The sequence below is a fragment of the Rhinolophus sinicus genome, linkage group LG12, assembly GCF_036562045.2.
Source record: "Rhinolophus sinicus isolate RSC01 linkage group LG12, ASM3656204v1, whole genome shotgun sequence".
Lineage (NCBI taxonomy): Eukaryota > Metazoa > Chordata > Mammalia > Chiroptera > Rhinolophidae > Rhinolophus > Rhinolophus sinicus.
Window position 1 is genome coordinate 7,214,765 of NC_133761.1, and position 14,230 is coordinate 7,228,994.

The window sequence follows — 14,230 nt, forward strand, 5'->3', positions numbered from 1 at the left end:
CTCATGCAGAAAATGTGAAAGAAAGAAAGAAAGGAGCCAATGGGGACTCCAACGTTTCTGTCCTGAGCAACTAGAACAGTAGAGTGGTCATCACCTGATATAGGTAGGGTGTGTGGAACAGCTTGAGAGAAGATCAGACGCTCCGCTTTAGACCTGTTTTGAGACTAATCGTAGATGTTCCAGTAGAGATGTCACGTAGTCAGCTATTTCTATGAGCCTGGAGTTTGAGGGAATGTTCTGGAATGCAAATATCAATATGCTTTGCTTATCGGTTTCATTGGTTCCTCCTAAAAACCCCTCCAGGTAGGTAGAATTCCCTCTGGTTTGTCCCAAAGTGGTTGCGACTTACCCACAATCACATAATTAAGAAGGGACTAAATGAAATTTTGAGTTCATGCCTGTTTTCCCAAAATCTCAGCCTTTTTTAAAAAAGAGAAATATCTCTATGAAAGCAATTTTCACCAAAAGTGTAACATATTAATATGTATTAAATAATGTTTTCTTCGTCATCACTACTAAGCACCATTAACCAAGGGCATTTTCTTTTTTTTTCAATTAAAGTTTATTGGGGTGACAGTTGTTAGCAAAGTTACATAGATTTCAGGTGTACAATTCTGTAATACATCATCTATATATCACATTGTGTGTTCACTACCCAGAGTCAATTCTCCTTCCATCACCACATATTTGATCCCCTTTACCCTCATCTACCACCCCCCACCCCCTTACCCTCTGGTAACCACTAAACTATTGTCTTGAAAAGTAATCCTTTAAGAGAAATTAGTTCACTTTTTCTTCTCCCTTTACTCTTTTAGTTTTATTCCTGTAACCCAGTTTGTGGTAAGCTCTATATAGAGTCATAGAAGTATAAACCTAGAAAGAAGTGCACAAATCTTGCCTCCCTCCTAACAACTTGGTTAGGATTGAAGACAATCAGGAGACACTTGAAGCTGTTAAACCCAAAATGGGGACTTAGAAAGGATGGACTAGAGGCAATAAGAAGGGAACTCAAAGGAAAAATGGGAGTTGACAAAGTAGGACACTGACAGTCATGAGAACATTAGGCAGACAAGAAGTATCAATAGAGTAGACCTCAGCCCTCCCAGACCCCCCACTCCCCTTTTATTACAAGTGAATTCAATGACATATGTCTCCCAATGGTGCATCGTGACAGTCCTGGTGCATGATTTGTCCTCTGTTAGAGTCTGAGCTCCTTGAGTACTAGGACACCTTCTGTGTCTTACTCACCTTTGTAACTCCAGCCTCCTGTCTATTGTCTGGCTTCTAGTACATGTAAGATGGACACAGATAAATGGATGACTGAAATGCTAGATATGCAAGAATGTGGACCTAGAGTTTCCTAAGGGGACGTTCTGGAAAGAAGAAATAATTTGAGTGAAAATTAAGCATCTTGTTATTCTACTTCAACATGAAGAGTAGCAGATTTCTGTGGACATATATTTGCATATCTTTTTCTTAAATAGGCAGGCCAATTTACATACATTTTTATGTTCCATTCAAAGAAACTTGCTGTCAGTATGTAAATTACTCAGCACATTGAGTTCTCCTTATGCTTTTTCAATTTTTCTCATTTTTCCTTTTTCCTTTTTTACACTTAAATATGTATATTTTATGCAAATTATCTCCATATTCCAATAGTGACTTCTAACGGCTATATTATTTTAAATGAAATATATAATTATATATGCATGCATATGTATAATGTATTTTCTGAACTTTCATTAATGAAAGAAGCCACATCCTTACAATTTAGTATAAAATATTCTGACTTACAGAAGTTTCTTAACCTAGATGCCCATTATTTTTAGTATTACTATCACTGCTATAGTTGCTGCCACTGTATCTGCTTGTTTGGAAACAGAAGCCCTCACAGAACACAGGAACCAGGCCACCTGGGTTCAAATCCTGATTCTGCCACACGGTGACCTGGGACACTGATTTAACCCATCAGAACACTGCCATTTTAAAGTGGGGATAATAACAGAACCTATCTCTGAGGGTTGCTGTGAGGATTAAAGGAGTCAATCTATGTTAAATCCTTAAAATAGTTTCTGGAACATTCTGGAACAGTAATTATAAGCATCACTCAGAAGTAGAGAAATGAGCATTTTGTGACCTCAGGGAGGTCCCATAACATCTCCAGGCTCCACTTTTATCATCTATAAAATAGGGATGTTTCATGCCTACTTTTCAGGTTGTAAGAATGAATGTGAAAATATACATAAAGTAGGGTCGGGCACTTAAAACGTGCTCGTGAAATAGTAATTTCTGCCCTACTTTTAAAATTTTGTGTTTTGTTAATTATCTATGAAAAATATTGCCTACATTGAGCCATGGAAACATCCTGACATCATTTCAATATATTTTTTTTAACTTTTTTTTTTTTTTTAATTTTTTTTTAAGAAGGGCACAGCTCACAGTGGCCCATACGGGGATCGAACCAGCAATGTTGGTGTTAATTAGCACACGCTCTAACCACCTGAGCTAACCGGCCACCCCATTCAATTATTTTTAATGGAATATGCAAGTAGCATGATTAGCCTCTGATTCCCAACTCGCCTCTGATTCTTGTTCGTTCTTTTTTACTTTTCTCCTATACCTTCTCAGGCTGAAAACACCTATCTGATTTTACATAGTTTCAGGTACTCAGAGTGTGCAGGACTTGGGGAAGATGGCATAATCTTCATCCTCATCAGATGTAAGGGAGCCTATTAGATGTAAATGAGGTAGTGACTGTTTCCAGCCATTTTTGTTTCACAAAAGTGTCCCTGCAAGCTCCATTCATCAGGGCTGACATTTCAGGGCATGCGATGAGAGCCATGGCCCCGCTGCAGTTCACCCGAGGGTGATGTATGACTTGTACTCAGAGCTGCAGTGTTCTTGTTTGCAAAGTGGGGGTGCCGTCAGCTACCTCGGGGTGTATAATGAGGATTAAATGTGATAATGCAGTCAGTGCGCTGAGCGTAGTGCTTAGCACAGTCATGTTTGGGATGATGATGAGGAGGAGGAATTTTGCCTGGGGTCCCATAACCATCAAAGACTTCGAATCTCCCCTTATGGCATCTTCACGAGCCCTTTCTACAGGTTCTGCTATTTAAAAAACCTGTGTGTTGGGGTGTAAAATCTGACTCCTACTGAAAAGTGAGAAAATCCCTCATTATGAGCTTCACAAGCTAAAGTTAAAAATAACCTTGCCAGTCAGGCTCAGGAAAGGCTCCACGGAGAAGCCACACTCCCTTCCCCCCAAACAGAAGCTCCTTCCAGGGGGCAGAGCGGGTCCATAATCAGCAGTCCAGCAGGGTACACAGTGGCTGTAATAGTTTCCTCGGGCAGGCTAACGCAGTACCACAAACGGGGTAGCCTAAGAAAACAGACATTTACCTCCTCACAGTTCTGGAGGCCAAGTCCGAAACTTGGTGTTCGTGCATGCCCTCTGAAGACTCCAGGGAAGAATGCCTCCTCGTTTCTGCTGGGTGCCAGCAATCCTTGGCGTCCTTTGACTTGTCGATGTATGTCCAGTACCCACCTCCATCTCCACGCGGCCTTCTCCCTGTGTTTATCTCTGTGTCTCTGCTCCTCTTGGAAGGACACACAGGTCACAGGATATAGAGCCCACCCTAATCCAGTACGATCTCATCTTAACCATACATGTGCAAAAGAGCCTATTTCCAAATCAGGTCACATTCTGAGGTTCCATGAATTTTTTGTTTTAATTTTATTTCACTGTGGTAAGAACCCTTGATGTACTCGTATGAGATCTACCGGCTTAATTGTGCCCCATTGTACACCAGGAAAGAGGGTGGGAGATACAAGAGTCATAAACAGAACCCTAAGAATGAGAGTGAAAGTGTCTCTGAGACAGTCTTCCTGCATTTAATGATGTATGTGATGCATCAGTAAGAAAGGTGACAGGAAACTTTCTGCAACCCGTGGTAATGCCGTCCTTGGTGGTGGTCTAGCTGCAAGAACGGGTAGAATTTGTATGTGCAAAGGAGAAGGCACATCAACATCCAGTGAGCAGCAGTAACATCTCTGCTACCAAAAAAAAAATTAAATATTTACTTTATAATTAGAATTTAAAATTATCTAATCTAATCACCTAATTTTATATACAGGTCCAAGACAGAGGGTTCTCTTCCCCAAGATATTTAATTTCCAATTAATACCTTCTCACCCACAAAGATGTAAAGGAGAATGTATGGCCCTTGATATAGATATCAAATTTTGAAGGTAATATAGGCTTAAAGTAGCAGACTGCAATAATAAGTTAAGATGGTAGTTATAGGCCCAGTTCTCTCAATAATTGCAATAAATACAAGTTAACCATACTCACTCATTAAGAGACAGTGAATGACAGATTAGTTTTACATAATAGAGATATATGCTGTTTACAAAGATATAGAGATATGCAAAATAAAATGCATGTAAAGTTAAAGGTAACGAGAGCTTGTGTACTTTCTTCAGCCCAAGTGTTTCTCTTTGCATGGTTGACATTTGAGACCAGATAATTCTTTGTCATAGATGGCTGTCCTCTACATCATAGGATGCTCAGCCACATCTCTGAGCTCTACGCAGGAGATGGCAATGACACCCCTGCCCCTGTTGGGAAAACCAAAAATATCATCAGGTGTGACCAAATGCCCCTGGAGATGGGGCAAAATTGTCCCCAGTTGAGAACCATTGATCTAAAACAAGTTATTCAATGTCATCATTATTAAGAGGGCAGCAATGATAGTATCTTTCCTCTGAGAAGATTCTGAGGATTTTATGAATACATACATTAGAAGTTTGTAGAAAAATCCCTGGATGAGAATAAATGTTACATACATTTAAGTAACTGATGTTATAGCCATAGTAAAGGTGGAAGTGATAGTAACAGGAGCATGATAGCTGAAGTGTCTTCTAATAGGTGCTGCATTTTCAACTTATATCCAAAGCAGCAAATTGCCTTTTCCATAAAAAGGGAAATATATTCTTTTATTCAATAAATATTCAATAAGCTCTTACTCTGTGACAAGCACTGAGCTAGACTCTGGGAATAAAATAGCAAATACTTGTAATCAGATCATAAAAAGTGAAAAAATGAAGCCAACAGAGGGAAAAAAAATACAAGCAGAAGAGGTTGGGGAGAGACAGGGAATAATAGAAAGTCAGAGAAATACAGAAAGATAGAGAGGTAGGCAGACAAATCAATAGACAAAAGGAAATAGAGAAAAACAAGCAAAAGTCGCAACTAAGAACCATCCATGGAGCAGGCAGGTGTTACAGTGCAGAGCATATCAAAGGGGTCTTTGGCTTCTAATAGCAGCAGCATAGATTATCTACATTACTCTGTTTCAAAAATGCCTACCAATGCTAGAGAAGATAACACATAACACAAGTATCCTTTTAAATGTGTAGATGAGCGTTCACCAAAGGAAAGATGTGGGATAGCTCAACTAGCAAACCCTCGACTAGGATTTGACATCCATTCTTAGATTCTAGGGCTTTGGGTGCAAAAGATAAAAAGTTGAAACTGACACCTGTGCAAAGAAGAGAACTTCAAAAGCCTACACCCTAAGTAAAAATGTAGACTTGTAAAAACCACCCATAAGCCTAGGTAGCCATGTACCGCATGATACAACACACACACACACACACACACACACACACACCACTAACTGTCCTGGAATCCAGGTGAAGTTTTGATGGGCTGTTGGCAGGATAGGTAGAGGATAGTGTAGGGAACCTTCTTTTCTTTGGCTTCAGGTTTCTATGTAGAGGGGCTTCCTTTAGTGTAACTCTATTGCCCTCTCCTGATCCCTCATCTTTCCATTTGAGGGATCTTATCTAACTAGGAGGTTGGTAAATAGATTGGGCATATTTTACTTCAGTATTTTCCTTTCTTCTCTACCTTTTGGGATCTGCCAAGTCACATAAAGCACATTGGCTTGTTCAGACTGTAAGTTTTATATAGATCTTCTGTGTTTATGACTAGATGGTAAGCCTTTCTAATATATTTATTATTCCTATTTACTGTTAACTATTTATTGGACCTTCTCAAACCCTAATATGAGTCGGCTGATCCTCAGGTTTGGGGGTTCAATTTACTCTGTCCCATGGTTTAGCTACACAAAGCCCCACAAATTAAAATACAACATAACTTCAAATAGAAGATCTTCCTAGATGTCTGAGAAAAACGAACAGAAAACAACCATGGAGGAATGCCCCACCATGCCAGGAATCACAGGATTCAGAACGATAAAGCTCCACTGAAGATGCGTTTACACACCAAATAGATGATGAATGACGATGATGATGATGGTGATAACAGAACTAACATTTTTGAGCAATTCTTATGTGCCAGGATCTTTCTTATTATTCTAAATATTACATTAATACATAGTATCTCAATAAGACAGTTTCTATTAATATGCTTATTTTACATTTGAGAAAAATCAGGCATAAAGGGTTTCTGTAACTAGTTCAAGATCACTCAGCTAACAAATAGCAAAGCTGAGATTCAACCCCATGTGTTCTGGCCCAGGTGTGTATTCTTAAGCCTTCACTGCTAAACTTCTTGTCTGTATAACAGGGAAACAAACCATGAGCAATGTCAGAAGCCAAAGCAAATTGGGTTAGAACACTAAGCATTTCAAATAACAGAAACATAAAATTGAGACTATAAAAAATATGTTTTGAATGACTATAGACACAAAAGAAGAAATTGGAAACATAAGAAAAGAATGCCGTGAAAGAATGGACACATGGAACTTCCATAAATGAACAAAACGGCCTTGAAGTTGACTTCAGTGGACAAGTTAAAGAGCAAATTAAACACAACTAATTCCTCAGAGAAGACTGGGTAGTGAAAAATAGTTCTGAGGAGAATACCCATAATGCAGCAGAGAGAACAAAGGAATAGGAACTAGATAGATTGTGAGGTTCCAACATATGTGTATTAGTAATTCCACAAAGAGAGGGCAGATAAAATGGAGAGAGGAAAGATATGCTGTCTGAGAATCTTCCAGAATTGTAGAAAAACATAAATGTGCACATTAAAAATAACAAGTGATGTGTAGGTTAAATAAAAGTAAACCCAAATCTAGACACCTTGGTGAAAAATGCAGGAAACCCAAGATAGAGACTTTAGAAGCAATCAGGGAGAACAAAGAGATTAGCTAAGGAAGAAGTCATATTGGACCACCAGTAGGTTCTCTAACCAATAAATAATAAATTTAGATCATCAACATTTTGAGAGGAAATGACTGTCAACCTGGAATTCTATACCCACTTAAATTTCCATTCGAGAATGAGAGTGTAGTAAAAGAGTTATAGGACAAGACTTGAGAGAGGTGACCTCTAAGAGACTCCTCCACTGAAAAACATACTGAAGGATATGCTTCATGAAGAAAGAAACTAAACCCAGGAGGAAGATATAGGCTGCAAAGGAGAATGGTGAGTTTAAACAGACACATTTGTGGGTAAACCTAAACAATACAAATTAATTAGAAAACCATAATTTTGATCAATTTAGGCGTATACAAACAAGGGGAAGATAACAATCTAAAAAGGAAGATTAAAGATAAATGTTTGGAAGAGTTAAAGAATTCTGGGTCCTTGTATCCCAAGGAGGGAATGAGAGCCACCAATGGCTGTAAACTGGGCTAAAGTATATTTAAAAAAAGAAACAGTATATTGGAAAAAAGCAAAGAACCGTGACAACTTCACTTAAAGTACACTTCGTGTTTTTGCAGATTCAAAATAATTGCGATCCAGGAAGAGGGCATCTACACAAAGAATGTCACTTTTTTAAAAAAAAAACCACAGAGGTCAAAAGGTGTGTGAATCCCTAGGGGCCAGTGTCAGTCGTCATGGAACAGGGCCTTAGATTTGGAATTATCCAGCCTCCCATATTCCAGGGTGTTGCCTAAATTGTGTTGCCCAGGGAAAAACTCCAAAGTTTCAGAGCCTTCACACAACCCACAAGTTTATTTCTCACGCTAACAATAATTTTGACTTTGAAAAGTATGTTGGATCACCACTATCAGAGTGACAGAGCTGTCACATGTGGCCAGGAGGACACCAGGAACCGGGTTTGATCTATGGATACAGTGCAGTGAAGGGTCCACTCTATGGGGAGTTTTCTAACTTAATCTTGTCCCGGATCTCAGGAAGTTAACACTCTGCCTTCAGCCCCTTGGCAAACTTGGTGGGTTCAGTTCTCAAATTACACAAAGGCCATTGTGCCGCTGTCAGGCTGACGGCAGATAAAATCGTGTTTTTTTCTGTTTTGTTTTGTTTTTGTTTGTTTGTGTTTTTTTTTTTTAATTAAATTTATTGAGGTGACAATTGTCAGCAAAATTACATAGATTTCAGGTGTACAATTCTGTATTACATCATCTATAAATCCCATTGTGTGATAAAATCATTTTGATTTTGAACTTCTAGCCATTTGTGTGCCCAGGGCGATCCCTACTGGGACCGCTGCAAGCACAGGGTAAAACCAGGGACGTGAGCAGAGGTAGCAGGCCTCTTCTGTGTTTGAGAAGCAGGGTTTTAGATGGCAGAGTGAAATGGACGCCGGTGGCCTTCTCAGGAACTCCTTTCTCCCTTAAAATTGAAGTTTAAAAGGGCCAGACTTTTTAAAGAAGAACAATAAGAACAAAACACCTTTTAAAACTTGTTTCTCTGCCCGCAGAGTTCTGTGTATGATTTCTGGAACACGCTGTCCATTTTTTCCATGGCATTCAGAGCACCTGGTCTGATGGGGTGCACTAGTTCAGTTTGTCTTCCTGGAGGGGGCCCCAGGGTCATCAGGACACATACAGAGAAAAGACAGAGTGGAGGCTGAACCCAGAATCCCAATCAGGCTGCCCCAAGGACGCTGTTTTCTCCTTTTATCTCACCCCTGGAGTCATCTTAATGGTTATGAGAGTGCTAGCATTTCTCTCCTGTTGGGTTGCCTGACCCCTACATAAATCCGTGCTTTTGATTCTCTGGAAAGTATGGCTGATGAGTCCCAAATTGCCCTTTCTCTGTCCCCATTCAACAGTTACCTGGCATTCGACTTTCCATCATCTAGGTCTGTACGATTGTTTTTTTCTAGGCAGCAATATTCTCTCTTGTCAATAGCTAGGAGCAGAACATTAATGAACAGGAACCAGGAATTCTCCTCTCTGTGCCTCTCATCCTTACCTGGAAAGTGGATGGTGAGCTGCACGCGATGACTGCCCGTGTCTCTGTGGCCATCACCTCTGTAGGCTTCCAGGTCTTCGGGAGACTCCCCATGTAATCAACCACCCGATTTCTGGAGGGTGGCTCACCCTTCACCATTCCTTTCCACACTCCCTGACTGGTCGAGAAATCCCAAATGACAACAATAATAATAACTACCATCGATTTCGCACCTGCTCTGTCCTTTGACTTGTACAAAGCACATTAATATACTAACTCCAATCTTTATAGCAACTCCACAATATGCAGGCGACTAACTCAGCTCTACAGATGGGGAGACAGAATTGGAGAGGTTCAGTGACACTCCCAAAGCCACCCAGGAGCTAAGTGGTAGAGTCAGAATTCAAACCCAGATCCAGGGGCTCCTGACGCCACGCCTGTCAACTCTAACAGACAGCCTGTGGCCTCATGCATCTCAGTGTCTCCTGTTCCCAGCATATCTCCTGGGACAGACTGGGGGTAAAATAAATACTTAATTAAATAAATAAAGTCAGAGTGATGTCGTCCCAGGAATTACAGGGAGAAGTGAATACCTATGCTTTCTCACCACTGGACATGTCCTACCTTCGCTCCTCTGTTTTGGGGCGTCTAGCTTCAGTCTGCAGCTTTCAAAGCTCAGGCCAAGAGCCACCTCCACCCAAAACACATCCCTGATGGCTCTTAGCTGTCTGTCTTTCTCCTGCTTCTGAAATCATTCAATATGTGTTACCAATACATCATGCATTTAACGTATTTGACATATGGGGTGTTAATCCCAGTGTCCTGGAAAGAGCAACCCCAGAGAGGAAGTGTGAAATCCAGGTCAAGTACAGATTCTGACCCTCCCTGGCAGCACGGACTTGAGTATCCAAGAGAGTCTCAGTCTTGGTTCTTTCCCTGCAGAACAGGAATCACATTTGCCCTGGCCCCCTCACTCGTCTGATGAAGGACAAACTCACCTTGAAGTCAGCCATACTCAAGCATTAGCCTGAGGTGCCTGCCATAGAGTATGCTCTCAGTGATTATTCAGTGTGAGGTGGCAGCTGTTCTTTTCCAGTACAGTGCCAACTTACAGTTGTGAATGAGATGATCATAAGCTTTGTGCCGCCACGAAATATACAGCAGGCCCTGAGAAAGCAGACTCTGGCTTCTTGTTTTCATCACAGCATCATCTTTCACCTATATTGCTGAAATAGCTGTTTACTCTGTATTTTCTTCCTTTTTGACTTTTTTCTCTATCCTCCACAATCAACCAAATGGATCTATGTCCATCCCCTGAAAAAAGCCACCAGGTTCCACCATTGCTTGAAAGACAAACTCCTTGGCCTATCATATAAGGTTTTCCATGACCGTGAACTTCTCACCCAGACACATCTCCTGCCACTAACAAACTTCGAATTCTGTGGTCCACCCACCTTAAGCTTCATCTATAAGATGCCCCTTGAACGTAGGATTCTGGACCAGTGCCCTAAACTGGCCTCATATTCTGTAGCTCACTATCCCATGGGGCTGCGCCCCCAGGGGAGACAGGTGCCATCAATTCCGATCAAGCCCAAGTTGCCTGCCATTCCCCGAGCGTACGGAATGGCCTGGCGTGTTCTTCCCCCTCAACTTCTTCCTCGTAAAACGTCTGACCTCATCTTCCAGGCCCTGCTCGGGACTGTATTTCTGGCTCTCTCTGGCAGAATCAATTGAGCACTGAGCGTTCCATCAATATCTGGAACTCACTTTGACCAGAACACTTGTCATATTATATTGTGGATGTTTGGTGCGTGTTTTCTCCACCCCAGTGTCTATACTTTGAGCCCCTAGAAGGCAGAAACGTCTGCTGCATCTTTGCCAGTTCCTGACACATAGAAAGTATTTTAAAAATATTATAACATTCAGAGGCAACTAAGGTAAGCAACTTTATTTAATCAGAAACCTCGCCCAACAACTGCACATACAAAATGTTTCTGTCCGAAGGTAATCGGTGCTACTATTAAAAATCATCAGAAGGGAAAATAACCGTAGTGAGAATGAGGAAGGCTGGAATAAAAGTTAGAATAATATGGGTACGGTAAAAACGGCAGTGACTACGCAATGGAATTTCTAATGAAATGAGCAATCGATTTAAATTAGGAGCTATTCACAAAAAAATAAAATGTGAGAGTAAGTTGGGAAACAGTTCAGAGGAGCTTATGTGGGAATCAGATCTTGTCAGTTTTCACATTTAAGAATGACAGCTCTCAGAACATGAATGGGGACCTAAACGTTCGTGACATGGAAACACAAGTGCAGCCGGCTGGACACTCACCATAGTTGTTGACTAATTGTCATTTAAAATGTGACATGGGGCGGGGAGGGGGCTTGTGTTTAGTGTGTGCTATTGCGTGCGTATTAACTACTTTGCCCAAGTCAACAACAAATGTTCCAAGAATCACTCTGAAAATATTCATTTCTTAACTACTTTATAAAATGACTTATCAGCCATTCATTTTGTCAGCACAATCATATTAATTAATCAATACTGTTTAGACATTGGGGAACTGAGTCAAAATCTGGCAGACTTGGGTTTCAATCCTGTCTCTGCTACCAGCTCATTTTCCTCCCAGGGTCTCAGTTTACCTTCTTGCACTAGATGAGCAAAAGTTAATGTATATTAAGTGCTTATTATGTTCTGGGAACTCATCTAAGCACTTTATGTATTAAATTGTGCAACCTTCATAACAATCTAAGAGGCAGTTACTACTGTATCTGCATTTTTCAGGTGAGGAAAGTGGGGCATTGAGAGGTTAATCAACTTTCCAAGAATCACACAAACTAGGAATAGAGGAAGCAGGATTTTTAACCAGCTCGTTTAGCTCCAGGGTCCATGCACATAAGTTCGTTCTAATAGCACCCAGGGCAGGACAGTAGAGTGGTCTGCCCTGGGTGAAGGCAATAAGGAAATGCATTGTCTTAAAGAATTTTACAATAATGATAATATACATCACTAGACATCGGTCTGCCTTTACTATCACCATCCACTTGCAATTCTGAATAATGTCAGTGAGAAAATACACATTCCCCCTAATTATTTGTTCTTCCAAGTCACAAAAATTGCTGTAACTACTGTGGAGTTTTACTAGCATGTATGCAAGCTTCCAATTGGCCAATTGATTGTCCATGAACGAAATGAAAGTTGATTCAAAGAACTTTCCTGACACAGGCTGACCCAGCTACACACATTGATTTTGAAAGTAAGTTTATAACAATTCAGAATCATTTTTTTTCGAGTGCAGTTATAGTTTGTATTTCCAATCCCTGTGGGAATACATGTTCCTATATTTAACAAACAGGTGAAAAATAAACAATGATGGCACAGTGTTGGGAAAGATGAAGAAAAAGGATTAGAGTTGCCTCAGTTCTGTCATTCTTTGTGACCACTCAAAAGTGTTTATTTCCATGTGAAATTTTAAACCATGAAAACAGTGTGAAATGCAAGGTGTGATATTTTTATCAGGCAAGTACAAATTTCAGTTCATACATGAAATATACTCATTTCATTGTCATGGTTATTAGTGAAAATAATCTGCCCTATAAAAGAAGGAGGTATCAAAACCAGATCTGCTTAGGTATCAATTATGCTAGATTTACCACTGAGTTTTTAAGGACAAGCAGTCTCTCTAAATGTTCTACCTCATTGAAAAAATGCCACGTTTCATGATTAGATCAACCCCCATTCTTCGTATTCCTGAACTTAGGCAGCTCAGAGGACCTGAAATCCTTCTACAAAATGAAGCAGGGAGTAAATGAACAGTTAGTTTATACCAGGTCCCTCGGTCCTCTTCTTCATTTATTCTGATGCTTCCTTCTCCACTGTGTTCCTCAGAAATGTGGCGGCCAGACCACTGTGCAAGGCGAATGTTTCTTTGCAGCTTCGAGCCCGAAGTGCTCCCCAGCTTCATATCATCCCAATAAATCCTTGCCGTTTCCCCAGATGTACCATCGTCTTCCTCACCTCATGTGTGTGCCTGTTCTTCCCTCCACCTGGAGAGCCTTCTCCCACTTTTCTCCCTCTCTGACCCACCTTGCCTGCTGGAAAAATCCCACTCTTCCCTTAGGACTCACTTCTAAATATGTTGGGGTCCCCTGAGCATAGCCTCCTGACAGCTCTGGGCAAAGTCAATGGTTGTTTTCTTACCGAACACTTACGGCCATCTCCTGATGGCTTCGCTACATGTCAGCATCCCCTCCTCCTGCCTTAAAGGTGACTTCTGGAGCTCAGGAATAACTTTCTCTGTAATTTTACACCTAAAAGACCCCAAACAAAGCCTGTCCTCTAGTATGACCTCAATAAATATTTAGCTAATAAATTCAGGATCGAGGTCCAGTATTTTATGATTGCTTAGGTTGATGGCCCTAAAGAAGCACATGATATTTAAAACAATAAAGGGAATGATTTAAGCTGGGCCTTCCTAGAAAGCAGTCTGAGGCCAGTCAGAACTGCTAACTTTTAATGGGGCTGTAAGGCCAGGTCACAGGAGAGAGGAACATAGGGAAGAGAGAGGGAAGCAGGGAAAACAAATGCAGGTGAGGGTTACTAAACAGGTCCCTATTTCAGCTGAAATTAAAGGGAGATTGCTGATTGGTCATGGGGATGACCTGGAAAAGCCGAATGGGGCCACCATGTCTCACTGCCTCAGAAAGAAGAAGAGTGAGCAATTTATCTGCCAGCTCCTTTCTGGCTCCTGACTCTCACTGGTCCAAGTTTGTCCCACGGGCGCCAGCTCCACCATGATGCTTGGCTACGTTGCCTGTCTCCCCTCCCACCAGCCTCTTGGGAAGCCAGAGCCTCTGGATCTGGTGGGGTCAATGTAGGCTCTGTTGCTACCACACTTCTCATCACTGAGGACTCCTTGGGGGCCATGCTGAAGACTGGCTCTGTCCCCAGAGGAGGCAGTGGTAGGACACAGTGATGGAAGCAGCAGTCTGGCTTTGCTACTGTGGGAACGGTAGGCGCCAACGTCAGGGAAAGGGGATATGACTGAAA